At 40.4% G+C, this 16,202-nt stretch overlaps 1 protein-coding gene across 1 annotated transcript in view; it reads left to right on the top strand.

Moving 5' to 3' along the window:
• imp3 (IMP U3 small nucleolar ribonucleoprotein 3) overlaps positions 1–16,202 on the top strand; it is a 260,300-nt gene that overhangs the window by 104,204 nt on the left and 139,894 nt on the right. The window lies entirely within an intron of this gene.

Below are 16,202 nucleotides of genomic sequence, written 5' to 3'. Positions count from 1 at the left end.
GCATATTACGCTGCTAACATAGAATCTGCTTGAGGTGACCTGTATTATTTTAATGTCCTTCCTATTGCAAATGTTTATGTTTATGAGACCAGTTATTAATTCCACCCTGAAAGGTGTATTTTCTGTTCCTGGGGAAGTTTGTCAATAACTACTTATTCTTCCTATTTTATACCATTTCATATCTGGCATAGCAATTTTCATGTGATATGTCTTAAAATATACCGGGTATGTGTGTGCCCGTTGAGTACATATATCCATTAGAAATATGTTGAAGAGATTAGCGGTTTTGCAGAATCTTTAAAAAGTATAAGCTGAAAACGTATAAGCTGAAAAAGCTGTTCATAACTGGGGACATTTAGAAGAATAAACAAATGGGAAATGTGTTAAAAACATTGAGTTTCAGGTTCTTCTTGCCTAAAATAAACCCATTGCTGGAATATTTTGTAGATTTATCAAGACGATGTCAGAGATTAAAAATAATAATTCTGCCATGATTCGCCTTCATGTGTGTGAACGTTTCTCAAAGTTTGTGGAGAAACTTTGTTCTTCATCTTCTTTCCATGTCTGTACCTTTTCAAGGAGCTGATTGATAGTGGGGACAATGCAGTTGGCTATGTGATAATAAGGACCATTACATAAATGATCTGAAAGCAGCTGTGTTTGATTCGGGCACTCTTTCACTTACAAACCTCTAAGTACTTATCTACTGTTGCAGACTGTGCATGCATCCAAGTGTGTAATAATTTCTATTCTATGATTCTTTCAATTGCCATTCCCCCAGTTCTGCTGAACCCTTCTTTCTCTCCCCTTGTTCTGTATTCTGTCTGTTGATTCCTTCCCAAGGCAGTAATCCCTCCCCCTTTCTCCTGCTGTAGTTCATCATTATCTATGTTCTAAAGGTAACTGATTCCTCCCAGATGCCGCTACTTGATAACTACATTAAAAGAAAATCATCTGCAGTAATTTTTTTTCATTCTTGGATGAGGGCATTGCCAGCTAGACCAGTATTTATTGCCTATCCCTAATCAATCAGAGGACGGTTAAGAGTCAACCACATTGCTGTGGGCCTGGAGGCCAGGTAACATTGGTGGTTTCCTTCCCTGAAGGACATTCTAAAACTTGGATAATCGGCATTGGATTAATGGTTATCACTAGACTCTTAAGTCCAGACTTTTATTAAATACAAATTTTCACCATCTGGCAGGATTTGAATCCATGTCCCCAACATGTTACCTGGGTCTCTGGATTACCAGTTCAGTAATAATTCCAATAGGCCATTGTCTACCCTTGAGTAATTGAGAATTATGCACATACTAAAGGAGACAAAGAGAAAGTGAATTGTACAAGAGAGAAAGTTATGCAGAATGAGTAAGAGAACATGCTTACATTAGTAACATGTGACAGACTGAAGGAAAGATATTTGCAAGCCACACAAAGAAAAGCACAATACAAAGAGGGTAGCATTGTTCTGTTTTGCAAACAGTACTGAAATATCAAATTAAAACTTCTTAATGAAAGTAAAATAAGTAGTTTCTAATAAAAGTATGCCGTTTTACTAAAGTTACTGTTTTCCTTTGTTTTAATACTGTGGTATACAAGGACAACTTAGCAGAACTAATTGTGTACACAGGCTTCAACTAGTAGAAGTATCCAATAGTTTCTTGGATCACTTCTGATTGCATAATTAATCTGTTCCTATCTTGGTTGAACTGATCCCCCATTTTGACATTTGTCTATTTGCCAGAATATGATGATAAAGCATTTCTAAAAGCTTAGACAGCTGGATTTGATCACTTTTACATACAACAGATTTACCATGTTACACTGCAGTTTAATAGTGGGGCTGTATGAGAGCCTATAGTTTCAGTTTAACCCATTTTTGGCTGAGTATTTTCCTGAGAAAAGTTGCTGGATGGAGACATTTTCTCTGTTGCTCATTTTCATACTTTTCATTATAACCATTTTTTTAAAAAGCCCTTTAATGATTTTGCTGTTCCTCTGTCTATCTCTCTGCTCTGGCTGTTGTCTGTCTGCATTCCCATTGGATAAGACAGAAAAGAGCATTGTGCTTATTTAAACTGAAAATGGATGCACGGCAACAATGAACTTTGGGCAGTACTTTAGTCTTAGGAGATGCAAATTATACTAATGTTTTTAATTCTTCAATTTATTTTCTTCTTCCTTTTCTATGGCTATGAATAGGCTTCCCACCTTATGGTGACTCCCTCTGAGGATTTGAATTTCTATTGTACCCTAAATGCAGATAAAGTTAGAACATTTACAAGATGTTTGGGTAGGTACGTGAATCGGAAAGATTTAGAGGGATATGGGCCAATACAGGCTAGTGAGACTACTTTAGTTTAGGGAAACTTGGTTGTCACTGATGAGTTGGACCAGAGAGTTAGTTTCCATGCTGTGTGGCTCTGTGAGTCCGTGAAAGGCAGTTTGATGCTGTGTCTCAACCTTTAACATTTTGTTCATTTTAAACTAAACTTTCAGGCCAGAAGTTGAAGTAAGGTTCGTACAATTTGCTAAATTTTGAGAATGTATTTTAATTTGCGAATGCACACTTTTTATTGAGTTCCTGTATGTTATTTTTGAGACTGCAAAATGCATTGAAATTCAAATAGTCCTTTATATTTTCAGTCACTCCAGGCTTCTGTGAGACTTCTCTAGAAATTCATGATTTTTTTTGTTCATATTTCTGTTGATTTTAATTGGTGTTTCTATATGCTGTAACTTTTATTAAGCATTTGACAATTTGTTTCAATTCTTGGTTGACTAATTAATTCCTAAGTTTTTATCATTGCAGGACAGACATTGTGATGGCAATGTGACCCATCCTTTTGTTAACATATGTAGAACATGTATATGCATGTATATATTCATATACATGTTCATCCATATACACATGTCTTTTTAATGCAGAGTCGGTGTCTTATTTATCTGTTTTTGATTGTGGATTTAAATGGTACAATGCTTTTCTTAAAACCAAAGATTATGCAAAGTATTGTTGCAGTATTAAATTACAAGTTATTGAAACTCCTGGTAAGTCATATTATACTGTTGCTTTGTTCAAGCAGTGTGAGCGTTCAGCAGTGGGTTGTGTACAAAGTGAGACTTGATGACTAATAGGTTGTTGATTAGTTGGTAGAGTTGTGACCAGTTGTGGAAGAGAATGGCCTTCAGCCAGACCATAACTACTTGATTGACTCATGGGTAGATAAAAAATGTTAAGACACCATAGTTGCTGTCTCATTATAGAGAGGTGACTAGTGGCGGTTTAACCTGAGGGTCAGCAGACATGGAGAGAGGTTGAAAAGGAAAGTCCATCACTCTAACCTCAGTTGGTGTGGGAATCGAATCCACACATTTGGCATCGCTCTGTGAAGCAAACCAGCTGTCGAGTCAACTGAACTAACCAACTCCAAAGATAAAGTCGCCATAGTCTGACTGGATCATTGGTCAACTGTCTCATTAGAGAGAGAGACAACTGGTTATAGGTTAACCTGAGGGTCACCATACTTCAGGCAGGGGAGAAGTTGAGCAGGAGTGTCTTCTATGTTAAGCCTATCCGATGTGGGAATAGAACCAAGCTGTTAGTGTCAACCTGTGTTGCAAACCAGATGAAAAGCTTGAAAGATTAAATACTAGCAGAAGCCTTCAGTCTGTGTCATGGGCAGATGATAAGATCATAAGGTATAGAAGCAGGAATTAGGCCATTCAGCCTATGAAGTCTGCTCCGCCATTCGATCATGGCCGATAGGGGTTTTTCAACCCCATGTTTTCCACTTTCTGCCCGTAACTTTTGATTCACTTGGCAATCAAAAGCTTGCGTATCTCTGTTTTAAATATACTCAATGAACAGGCCTCCACAGCCTTCTGTGGCAATGAATTCCACAGATTCACTACTTTCTGGCCAAAGAAGTTTCTCCTCACCTCCATTCTGAAGGGTCTTCTTACTCCAAGGCTGTGCCCCCAGATCCTCATTCCTCCTGCCAATGGAAACCTCTTCCTAATGCACACTCTGTACAGGCCGTTCAGTATTCTGTAACTTTCAATCAGATGTCCCCTCATCCTTTTAAGCTCCATTATGCATCGTCCCAGAGTTCTCAAACATTCCTTTCTCTCTTCAGGCTTTAGGTATTTTATTGGAAATCCAGTTTATTTCCCTCACTGGTTACTCTAGATTGTGGTCTTTAACCAGTTATCTAAAGGACTTTGCAGTTACTGTACCACCTGTGCCTCCTGTGAAGAAGTGAAAAGAAATTGAAGCACAAAACATCCTGAAAATTAAAAGGATCATCTCACGCAAACCTGTGAGCTGGGGTCATTGAACTGCTTACCCAGTACTTTTTTTGCCTCCACCCATAGCACCAATATCTTTTCATCTGTCTGTGTCCATCTATGAGGTATGTGTAGAAGAGGATTAGAGTTCTAGTGGAGTTACATCCAGCCATTTCATGGTTGTTCAATTGTGGCTATAATCAATTAATTTGTAATAAAAATAAGTTCCTCTTAAGCACAAAAACCTGTTCCATGCTTACTATTAATCTGGGCTTATCTGACAAGTGAACTGGGGACGTTGTGTACTTTTATAAAAATCTTTAACTTTTGTGATGACTGGGAAAAGCAGGCCTTGAATTCCAATGTGCTATTCCAGTGAAGTGTAGCAATGACTGGTTTGAAACAATGGCACATGCATTTGTATTGGTAAAACTTTGACCTCACCTACATTGAGGTGTGAGTGTGGCCAGCACCAGAGAAACTTCTCTAGCATTCTTTGAAATGTCATGTCCAACATTTCCATGTGGTTGCTCTTTCATTTGGGTTAAGCACTCATTTTGCTCTTTTGGAATTTTGTTGTTTCACTGTCTTTGTCGAGCTGCTTTCTTGGTTTAGACTTTGTTTGTCTGTTGGGAGTCATGGTAATAATATTTCAACATTATCTAAAGCTTTTCCTTTTACCCGTGTTGTTAGTTTCTCTTGTATAGCTCAAATCTAGTGCTGGAATTGTTTGTTACTATGCACCTGATTCGAAGAGCAGTGGCAGAATTCTGTTGCCAAACTCAGGTAGCAGTCCTTCAACCTCAAGCTGAGAAAATGAATACTGAGATGACTCCGTCATTGAGTCCATTTCAGCAAACCAAACTTTGTCCTGCTCAACATCTACAGGTGTGTGCATGTGCAAACACCGCAGATAGCATGAAGGAACAACGAATCTGAATTCAGTGATGTGGGAACCTTTTGCACTTCAAATATCTAACTTGGATAAGGCAAGATAACAAGGTACAGATTGAATTTATACCTGTAATCATTTTGTTTCAAATGCTGAATGACTCTGATATAAATAATTTTCTTAAAGCTCTGTTGATGTTTGATTTTGTCCTAATCCCAGGCGATGGTAATACTGAACAAGTCAGATTCCAGGGTGAAACTTGGCTTGGTAGATCATAAGTTTTATTTTTGTAGTTCAGTTAAAGTGGTGGGCAGTGACTGAATGTATCCACATAATGCTGTCATTGTACTTTTAATCAAAGAACTTTAGATTAGATTAGATAAGATTACTTACAGTGTGGAAACAGGCCCTTCGGCCCAACAAGTCCACACCGCCCACCGAAGCGCAACCCACCCATACATTTACCCTTTCACCTAACACTACGGGCAATTTGGCATGGCCAATTCACCTGACCTGCACATCTTTGGACTGTGGGAGGAAACCGGAGCACCTGGAGGAAACCCACGCAGACATGGGAAATACGTGCAAACTCCACACAGTCAGCCGCCTGAGGCGGGAATTGAGCCCGGGTCTCTGGCGCTGTGAGGCAGAAGTGCTAACCACCGTGCCGTCCATTTTATGTTGATTATATACAAGAAATGAAGAAAAAAGCTAGACAGTTCAATCTAATCTTATAAACAGCAAAAATAAATGTTCAACTCTTTTCCTAGGAATGTTATTTACAGGCACTTAATGCCAGTGAATCATTGGTCCTATCTTCATCTCACTTCAAACATTTGTTACTGAACTGATGAAATTGCAAGTATTTTCCTTTGGCAATTTTCTGCACGTTCGCCTGATGTGTTTTTTTTCCAAGACGCGTAGCATAACTTACATTCTCTTCTCTGATTTTGACTAATTTGAGGTTGTGAAAAACACTTTAGACTTCCTTCTAAATTCTATTGACCTGAGGCTTGAGCAAACTGAAAATTGGCGTAGGTTTGGTGGGCTTTAGATTGGTTTCACAGGTCGGCGCAACATCAATGGCCTTAGGGCCTGTACGGCACTGATTTTAAAAGAAACCTATTTATCTCCTGGAATGGATCTTTTCTTCTGAATTGAACCTGCTTGTAGCCCCTGGCTGTTTATCATTTTTATAGGTCGTAAAAGTCCTGTTTAGTAAACACCCCAGCAGTTAGTTTATCTTAATTTAGCTTAAATTGTATTTTTTCTTGTAAAGGCTGTCTTTAGTCCAGTGTACCAAATGTCTTTCTGACCCTTTTCTTAAAAAAGAATGGTAAGGCCTTCACAGCCCTAAAAAACAAAAATGCAATTAACTTTATTTTTGAATCCAAGTTCCCAAATAATTATGATGTAATATAAATATTTATCACAATTTCTTTGACAGTCAAGGATTAAAATTGTGAGGAGCCTACATTGAGTGGATAGGAAGGCCCTATTCCCTTTTGTTGAAGGATCTAAGCCTATAGCTTTGAAAGAGTAGGTATGAGGTTTAGACAGGATTGGTGGTGAAATGTTTTACATAACGTAGATGTGGGGACCTGGAACTCTGCAGAAAATGGTGGTGGAAGCAGATACACTCAAAGTATTTAAAAAGTGTTCAGGCTTGCAGTTGAATTAGATGACTAACCAATAGTTGAAAAATGAGGTTAGACTGGATGGCTATCTGTCAAACAGAGTGGACAAAATGGGCTAAATGGCCTCCTGCTGCACATTTCGATTATTCTTTAGGAAAAATAATTTCTATACCGTGCAACTGCACTCTTCCTCCAACTCTTCACTGCTGTTTACTTTTAATTTGATTTCACCTGGCTTCACTGCATAACATGTAACTTTAATCCTAGTTGTCAGTAAACTGTAGAGATCCAGCTGGCAATGTTTATATACGGAGATTGATAGCCTTAATCTGAAAGCGGGTTCATAGACCCCTGCATCAATAGATTTATGATGCTGCTGGTTTAATGTAGGTTTGGCTACGTTGAGGAATGCAGCTGATGAATGGAAGCAGCAAGGGTTGAATGCTTGTCTGCCTAGTGTATCCCTGTAAAAGTGACTTTGATTTATGACGACATGCATACTATCATTCTGTAGTGTCCTTCATGGAATTTGGGGATGGTGTCTGTGAAAGAATTTTGGTAACTCCCTGTCTGTTCGTGACAAAAGAATGGGGCTATGAGGTTTTCTGGCACAGACCAAAAATGAGCCAATCCACACTCCACATTTCTTGTGATTATTTACAAGGATTATTGGTGGAAGATCTGACAAGCTGAGGTAAAAAATTTGGGAAGAATAAACTAATGATAATGTTAAACCATATACCAGCATACATAAATATTTCCACAAAATATTAATTTGAAAACTTGGTTAGTTTAACAAAATAAGTTAATATTGTGCAAGTGCTCCTTTGGTTAATATTTTGTACTTGCTTTGTTCGTGATGCAGCTTTTGAAATTTTTTTTTGTATTTTCCATGCACCGATCGTCGGCAACGCATTTAAACAAAAGTTATTTATTTCGTGAAGCTATTTTGGAAACTGATCAGGCTGAATATAAATTGATGTATTTATATGGAAGTACTTCATTTTACAGATTCTGGGTTTGCATCATTGACTTATGATGTAGACTTATGGTATTATAGAATATTACAGCCTGGTGTATTTTTTTAAGGAACCAATAAAAGCAGTTGAAAACGCAAAAAAAAGTTGAAGCTAAATGAGCTCTGACAGATTAATAGTTGCAACTATTGGAAGTAAAGCCTTTTGCTTATCTTGTCGTAGTATTGGTGTCCTTTGTCTGCAGAGATTTAGACATTTTTGGCTGAGAAAAATTACGTCACTGGTTGTGATACTATGAAGTAGGATTTTTATTTAAGGATTTTATTTCAATATTTCCATTTCCACCTTCAGGGTTTCTGCATCTCAGAATTTGTCTCTTGAAGGGCTGAGTTGTCTGGGGGTATATATCAGCGAAGAATTAATTTTTATCCCTGCCCAATATTCTTCCCCACCTTCAAGGCCAGAAGAAGCAAAGCAATTTCATTGTGTCACTTGCATTCCTAGTTGGAAGCACTGCCTCATTACAGACTGGCTATCAAACTTGTAGCATTTCTGGACTGTTTGGCGCACGATTATGTCTGATGCATTTACCTATGAAGCCAGCTGGGCCTTGTAAAAAAAAATTTAAAAATCTGTCACACGATGTTCTTCAAACCTCTAGATATTGCACTTTAATGTTGAAAACATTCTTGGCAACTGTTCTCGTGTCCAGCACAGTATGAATGCTTCAGCTGTTCCTGTTAACACTCGGCCCAGTTCAAAAGAATAAGGGAGTTTTGTTCTATGATTTCTATTTGGCAGAGTTCAGGTGAGCGATCTGCTGTGAACACAATTATTTTCCCCCTAGAGTAATTGTCCTGTTGTTTATACAATATATACTGACCATCTAATTTCCCTGCAACTGAGTGCAATAATTACATTGTAAAGTCCTTCAAAATCTTTCAGTAAATAACAAGTCCTGCGCTTGACTGTGAGCCTGTAAGTTGCTCATGAATAATGCAGCAATAAACAACAGACTGGTTTTCATTTTCTGGAACTGCAAGTATGTGTGTAGGCAGTAAGTAGACAGTAAGTTGGGCATGGCTTTTTTGATTGAAAAATATTCTAAATCTCAACATTAGAAGGGTACTTAGGCAAGGTGCAGAAATATATCTGACTATTGGAAGACCATTGATAGAAGTTAGCCCTTGCACAAAAAACGGAAACTGCTTCTTCAACCTTCTCCTAGTGGCTGATATACTTCAGAGATCGCAGCAAATATACTTTGCTGATAACATTCAAATAATGACATTGGTATAATTTTAAATTGCTAAGGAAAAGCATTTTCTACTGGAGTGAAACACTGATATGCTGTCTCATTTGTAAAGAATTTTAAAATACTTTTTGCAGTTTTTTTTTGGTGAGCATTGCTTTGCATAAGAATGAACGGTTTAGGTAATGTTTTCAAACCCCAAAAGCAGACATGAAAGATCTTATCTCTTGTCGTTCTGTACGTTCATCAGCAGGAGCACTACAAAAAAAATGACTACATTGCCACTGTCATTGACGCTGTTTAGCTGCTTGTTCAGCATCCACCACTGCACCTCTTCACTATCCTTTCTGTAAAGCTCAGCCTTTTCCTGCATTTAGCTCATACCCTTTTATGCTTTGCTAATGCAAATGCACTCTTAAATATTCCTTAAATGTTATGAAGGTTTCTGCCTTTAGGACCCCTACAGGCAGTCAATTCCTGATTCCTCCTACCCTCTGGGTGAAAAAGTTTTTCCTCACATCTTGGGGCAGCGTGGTGGCTCAGTGGTTAGCACTGCTCCCTGCCAGTGCCAGGGAACCGGTTTGATTCTAACCTCGGGCGATTGTCTGTGTGGAGTTTGCATGTTCTTCCCATGTCTGCGTGGGTTTCCGCCAGCTGCTCCAGTTTCCTCCCACAGTCCCAAGATGTGCAAGTTAGGTGGATTGGCCATGCTAAATTGCCCACAGTGTCCAAGGATGTGTAGGTCAGGTACATTAGGCCAAGAGATGCATGATTACAGTGATGGTAGGGTTTGGGTCTGGACGGGATGCTCTTCAGAGGGTCAGTGTGGACTTGTTGAGCCGACTGTTCTGTTTCTACACTGTGGGGATTCTGTGATTCTCTCAACCTTCTGCCTTTACCTTAAATCACAGCCCCTTGTCATTGAATGCAAAGACTACACCTAAACCTTTCCTTTCTAGTCCCTAACATCATCTTATACATGAGATTTCCTTCCTGCTCTTGATCCTGTTTGTTTTGCTGATCACCCAGCTTCTCTTCCTGATCCTCTTCGCTGAACTGATTCCCTGATGTCACATAATAGGCCTTTTATTTGCTAATGGGATGTAAACCTCATAGCTGGGGCAGCATTTATTCCAAGTCTTCATTTGTTCTTGGGAGGTTGCGGCAGTCAACTATTACTTTGAGGCATTGGAATCCACTTGTTGTAGATACCCTCACAACGGTGTTCAGGAAGGAGTTAAAAGGATTTTGACCCAGGAACACTGAAGCAACTAGGATATATTTCTGAGTCAAGGTGGTGAGTAGCTTGGAGGGGAACTTGCAGTTGTTTGTGGACCATGTCTTTTGTCCTTCTGGATGGATATGATTGTGGGTTTGGAAGATAATGTTTGAGGAACCTTGGTGGATATCTGCAGTCTATCTTATAGATGGAAGACCCAGTAGCTACTGAGCACCAGTCGATGTTTGTGAATGTGCTTCTAATCAAGTGGGCTAATTTGTCCAGGATGTGTTAAACTTCTTGAGAAATGTACTGTAGGGAGATTTGCTAGAGCTGTTTGGAAGGATTTAAACTAGTAAGGTCAGGGGAGGGCTGGGGTCTTAGAGAGATAGTGAGGAAAGAGATCGATTGGAGACTGTTACAGTTGGGAAAAGGAGCAAGTCAAACAGTCAGAGCAGGCAGGGACGAAGCAGAGAACAAGGTAGGACTGATAAGTTGAACTGCATTTACTTCAATGCAGGGATGGCAGATGAACAGGGACTGAGATATCATAACAATTACAAAGACGTGGCTCAGGGATGGACAGGACTGGCAGCTTAATGTTCCAGGATACAAATGCTGTAAGAAGGATAGAGAAGCGGGGGTGGGGGGGGGGGGCATGGTAGAGGATTTTAACTTTCCAAACATAGACTGGGACTGCTATCGTGTTAAGTATTTAGATGGAGACCAATTTATTAAGTGTGTAAAGGAAAATTTTCTGATTCAGTATGTGGATGTACCCACTAGAGAAGGTGCAAAACCTGACCTCCTTTTGGGAAATAAGTCAGGGCAGGTGACTGAGGTGTCAGTGGGGGAGCACTTTGGGGCTAGCAACCCAAAGTTTGAGAGTATTACGCAAGAACTTTCAAAAGCTGATTGGGGGCAGATGTTTGCAGGTAAAGGGACGGCTGGAAAATGGAAAGCCTTCAGAAAGAGATAAGGAGAGTCCAGAGACAGCATATTCCTGTTAGGGTGAAAGGAAAGGCTGGTAGGTGTGTGGAATACTGGTAAATGAGAGAAATTGAGGTTTTGGTCAAGATTAAGAAGAAGACAGGGGGAGATCCAAGATGGCGGCGACTCAGCAAGTCTGAGTCTACAGAGCCCTTCCCAAAACCTGGGTAAAGTGGGTTTCCTGTCCCCACCACACTTGCCAAACCACCCAAAAAATTTATTTAATCTTAATTAGCTGCTGAATATTATATTTAAATAGTCTAATACTGAGTGGATAATGAGTAAATCAAAGGGACCCCGCAGCTCTCGGAAAACAAAGACCCCTCCCCCACCCTCCTCTCCTCCGGCTGCAGCTGATGTAAAAACGAGCCTTATAGAGATGATTGCTAGACTGGAATCGGCACTCGTCAATTTCATCGCAGAATCCCGACAGAGATGGAATGCATTCGAAGAAAAGCTGCAGAAACAGAATCAAACCATGGAAGAGCTGCAGGGCCGAGTGGAGGGGGCGGAACTAAAGGCCACGACCTCCGAGGCTGCAGCTCAAACAGGTGCGAGCTCTGGAGCAGAGAGTCAGGGCCTTTGAAATTTACATCGATGATATTGACAACAGAAATCGGAGAAAGAATATTCGGTTGCTGGGCCTTCAAGAGCAAGAAGGGAAAGAACAGTTAGTAGCATTTCTGGAGCGATGGCTGCCGCAGATTTTAAACCTGGGGGCTGAAACTGACCGAGTAAGGGTGGAGTGGGCCTACCGGGTCGCAGCACGCGGATCTGGCCCAAACCAGCGCCCACGCCCGGTCCTGTTCCGGCTGCAGAGTTATAGGGAGAGGCAGATACTCCTGGATGCCTCCAGAAAGCTTGGAAAGGATCCTAAAGCTATGATTCATGAAGGATCCAAGATTATGTTATTTCAGGACTTCTCCCCGGCTTTGGCACGAAAAAGGAAGGCGTTTGATGAGGTGAAGAAATGTTTAAGGGACTTAGATATTCAATACACCTTACGCTACCCAGCGACGTTATGCTTTACCCACGAAGGATCCGAGTATAATTTTAGATCATCGGAAGAGGCCAAGAAACTTTTAGACTCGGTTAAATAAATCGTAAGAGACAATTTATGTTGGCTTGCCTCTCCCACACTCCGTGGGGAGAAATGGATACTTTATTCTACTTTACTTTTGCCTCTGGGAGCGGGGTTGTCTTCCTTGCTATGTTATTATACTTAACTGTAATCTGTTGGAGTTGTAATTTTATAGTTATGTGTGTTTGTACGTGGCATTGATGCTATTAGATATACTCAGGTATGGGTGGGGTGGGGTGGGGGTGCGGCGCTCACTGTTAACTCTAGCTCGGTATTATATCTAAATCCTATTAAGGAGCGCCCGGGTCGAGGGTGGGACACTGTTTGGGAGAGGATATGGTGGAACGTTGGAAAGGTAGTAAGGCCCCCTGAGAACAAGGGGGAAGATCTCCATTCAAACATGTTTAATTTTTTTTTGTTTGTTCTTATTGTTTGGAAATAGCTTCCTTTTTTATCATACTGTTATGAGTGTATTAGAGAACATTTTCTCTTATTTGAAGGATGTAAGCGACTCAACTATACACTCTGGATGATTGTGGATTAGTTGAATTTTGATGATTATATATTTAAGATCTATTTTTATATTAATGTTTGTGCTTGAAAATTCTGCTTATTTTTGTAAATTTGTCAAAATGTTAAATTCCCAATAAAAATATCTATAAAAAAAAAGAAGACGACAGATGTCGGGTACGGACAGCAGAGATCGAGTGAATCCTTAGAAGAGTATAAAGGCAGTACGTGTATACTTAAGACATGAGACAGTTTTGGCAAATTAGGTTAAGGAGAATCCAAAGGGTTTTTATAAATACACTATGGTCAAAAGGATAACTAGGGAGAGAATAGGGTCCCTCAAAGATCAGCAAGGCAACCCATATGTGGAGCCACAGGAGATCGGGGAAGATACTAATCGAGTATTTTGCATCAGTGTTTACTGTGAGGAAGGATATGGAAGAAATAGGATGTGGAGAAATATTTGGTGACATCTTGAAAAATGTCCATATTACAGAGGAGGAAGTGCTGGATACGCATAAAGGTTGATAAATTCCCAAGACCTGATCAGGTATATCCTAGAACTCTATGGGAATCTAGGGAAGTGATTGCTGGGCCCCTTGCTGAGATATTAGTCTCATCGATAGTCACAGATGAAGTGTCAGAAGACTGGAGGTTGGTTTATGTGGCACCACTACAGAGGAACCTCGATTATCTGATTACCAATTATCCAAAAATTGGATTATTGGAAGGAGATCTCGAGGTCCCGATGGGGACATTACTTCAAAGACGTGTTTCAATACTGATTGCGTCTTTTGTTTACAGTGATTAAACTGGCACCGTCTCAAATGACTGACCTCCTGCCCTCTCTCTCTCCCCACACTTTCCCTGGAGTTCTACACAAGGGTGTACCCTAAATCCCTGTTCCCCACATAATCTCTCCAACATTGTCCTGTACAGGGCAAAGTTGGAACCTGTCAAAAAGTTGCAGTAAAAAGGTGCGTGTGTATGCGCGTGCACACATGCTATTTGAAGACTTACCCCACAAAGGCAACTGCAGCAGTCTTGTTGTTGGTTTCCAGTCCCGCTGCCTCGGAGTGTGGGCGGGAGGAGGTGTTGCACAGGGTTTTGAGCGGGCCGGACGTTTGGGGGCGGGGCCTTATAAGGATGTTTCCAGGGTTGGAGAATTTGAGCTATTGGGCGAGGCTGGGGCTGTTTTCCCTGGAGCGTTGGAGGATGAGGGGTGACACTAGGGGTTTATAAAATCATGAGGAGCATGGATAGGATAAATAGACCAAGTCTTTTCTCTAGGGTGGGGGAGTGTAGAACTAGAGGGCATTGGTTTAGAGTGAGAGGGGAAAGATATAAAAGAGACCTAAGGGGCAACCTTTTCACTCAGAGGGCGGTGCGTGTGTAGAATGAACTGCAGGTAGATGCTGGTACAATTACAACTTTTAAAAGGCATCTGGATGGATATACGAATAGAAACAGTTTAGAGGACTATGGGCCAAGTTCTGGCAAATGGGACTAGATTAGGTTAGGATATCTGGTCGACATGGACGTGTTGGACCAATTGGTCCGTTTCCGTGCTGTACATCTCGATGACTCTATGACTGTAATTGTTGGAGCTGCGCTGAATCAGAGGCTTGGGGAGTATTCCCTTTTTCTTTTAACTTTGCGTCTTTTGAAAGCTGTTATCTCATTCTTCCTCAAAATGACTTACCGTGACCCATTTTGATCTCTCAAATTATTACCACATCCTCAAAATCCACTTTTGAGCTTCTCTAATCTGGTTTCAGTCCTATTGTTGGACTGAAATCCTATCCAGTTGGCTTAGGCATCTCTACAGTTACTGACACTCTTCAGGTTATCCCTACGCTATTTCTCTGCTGTTACACTGTATGACTGGAATCTGCTTGAGTCAAAGATTGTTCCAATGAAACACTGGAAATGCCAATACCATTACTTTAAATTTCTGCTCCAAACTGCACTCTTTTTATTAATTCTAACCTTCCATTAACACTGACTTGAGTTCAAATAGATTATATGAAATCCTATCATCCTATTTAACCCAGCTTCAAGCTTCCAACTCCATTACCTTCCCTTGGCAAAGTAATCTTCTGTCACTACGGCTTTATTTGTTTCTTCCTGTGCTGCCTTTCACCTGCTAAAATTTTCATCTTCGTGATCTCCAGACTTGAAAATTCCTCCATCTTCCTCCCTCCATAAATCTGAACTCATTCAAATCTCCAGCGCCCTGTTTCCTGAGCAGCACCTTGTCTTCCTCACCCATCTTTCCAGTGTTTGCACAAACTTTGGCTCTGCATTTTTAGGTGCATTCATGGCCTTTCCCTCCTCAAACCTTGATTGATACCCAGCATCACAAACCTGAGTTGTGTTCTTCCAGCTCTGAGCTGTTGTGCACTGACAGTCATGCAGTGACTGTGATGATTGTAGGCTCTTAGGCTCTCAGCAAATGAATTCTCTTGCTTCATCTTTCTACCTCTGCAGCATCCCATGGTCCTTCAAAACTCAATCTTTTAATTTCCCTTCTTAATGTCATGTGACTACTAATTCCACTTCTCTAGTGCCTTGAGATTTTATTTTAAATACATGTATAAACTGTCATACGAATAGTAATTGTCATCATCCTGATTGTCGAATTGAAGCTACTGACTCAACTTTGTTCTTGAGACAAGACTGCACGTCAAATACGAACAATGTAATACCCAGGTATGTATCGGATCCTCTAACTGATACAAAGATGATGATCTCTTATTCAGAATGTTCCTAAATGCCTTGGGCTTCATTGCCATTTTGTGAACTTGCCAAGCAGCCTTATTGTTGTCTGAGCTGAGCTTGTCAGCGTCAGCATTTCAGTCTTTGTCTTAAACACTACTTCATCTAATCACTGTAATGTTTCAAATTTCTTGCGGGAGATGCAGTAAAACATGTTTATCCTGAAAGATTTTCTCATTTGAGGGAGTTATACTTAGCCACATTTATGGTATAAAACTCTTTGCCAGGAATAAGATCTTTGAATTTGCAGGCTGTATTTGATCCCTCTGCTGTTGGGATGAGATCCAATTTGGTCTGTGTGAGGTCTACGGTGAAATGCAGTTTGGTTCTGGAAGCATTGTTGATCTTTGTACAGAAAGAGTGGAGGAAGCAGCGTGTCAACAGAAATGCTTAGATTACTCAATGTCACCATTCATAGAGTCATGGAGATGTAAAACATAGATACAGACCCTTTGGTTCAACTTGTCCATGCCAACCAGACTAAACTAGTCCCATTTGCTACATTTGGCAAATACCTCACTAAGCCCTTCCTGTTCATATACCATGCGTATAAAATGTTGCAATTGTACCAGCCTCCAC

The sequence above is a fragment of the Hemiscyllium ocellatum genome, chromosome 9 (assembly GCF_020745735.1).
Source record: "Hemiscyllium ocellatum isolate sHemOce1 chromosome 9, sHemOce1.pat.X.cur, whole genome shotgun sequence".
Lineage (NCBI taxonomy): Eukaryota > Metazoa > Chordata > Chondrichthyes > Orectolobiformes > Hemiscylliidae > Hemiscyllium > Hemiscyllium ocellatum.
This window is presented reverse-complemented; position numbering and strand designations above follow the sequence as displayed.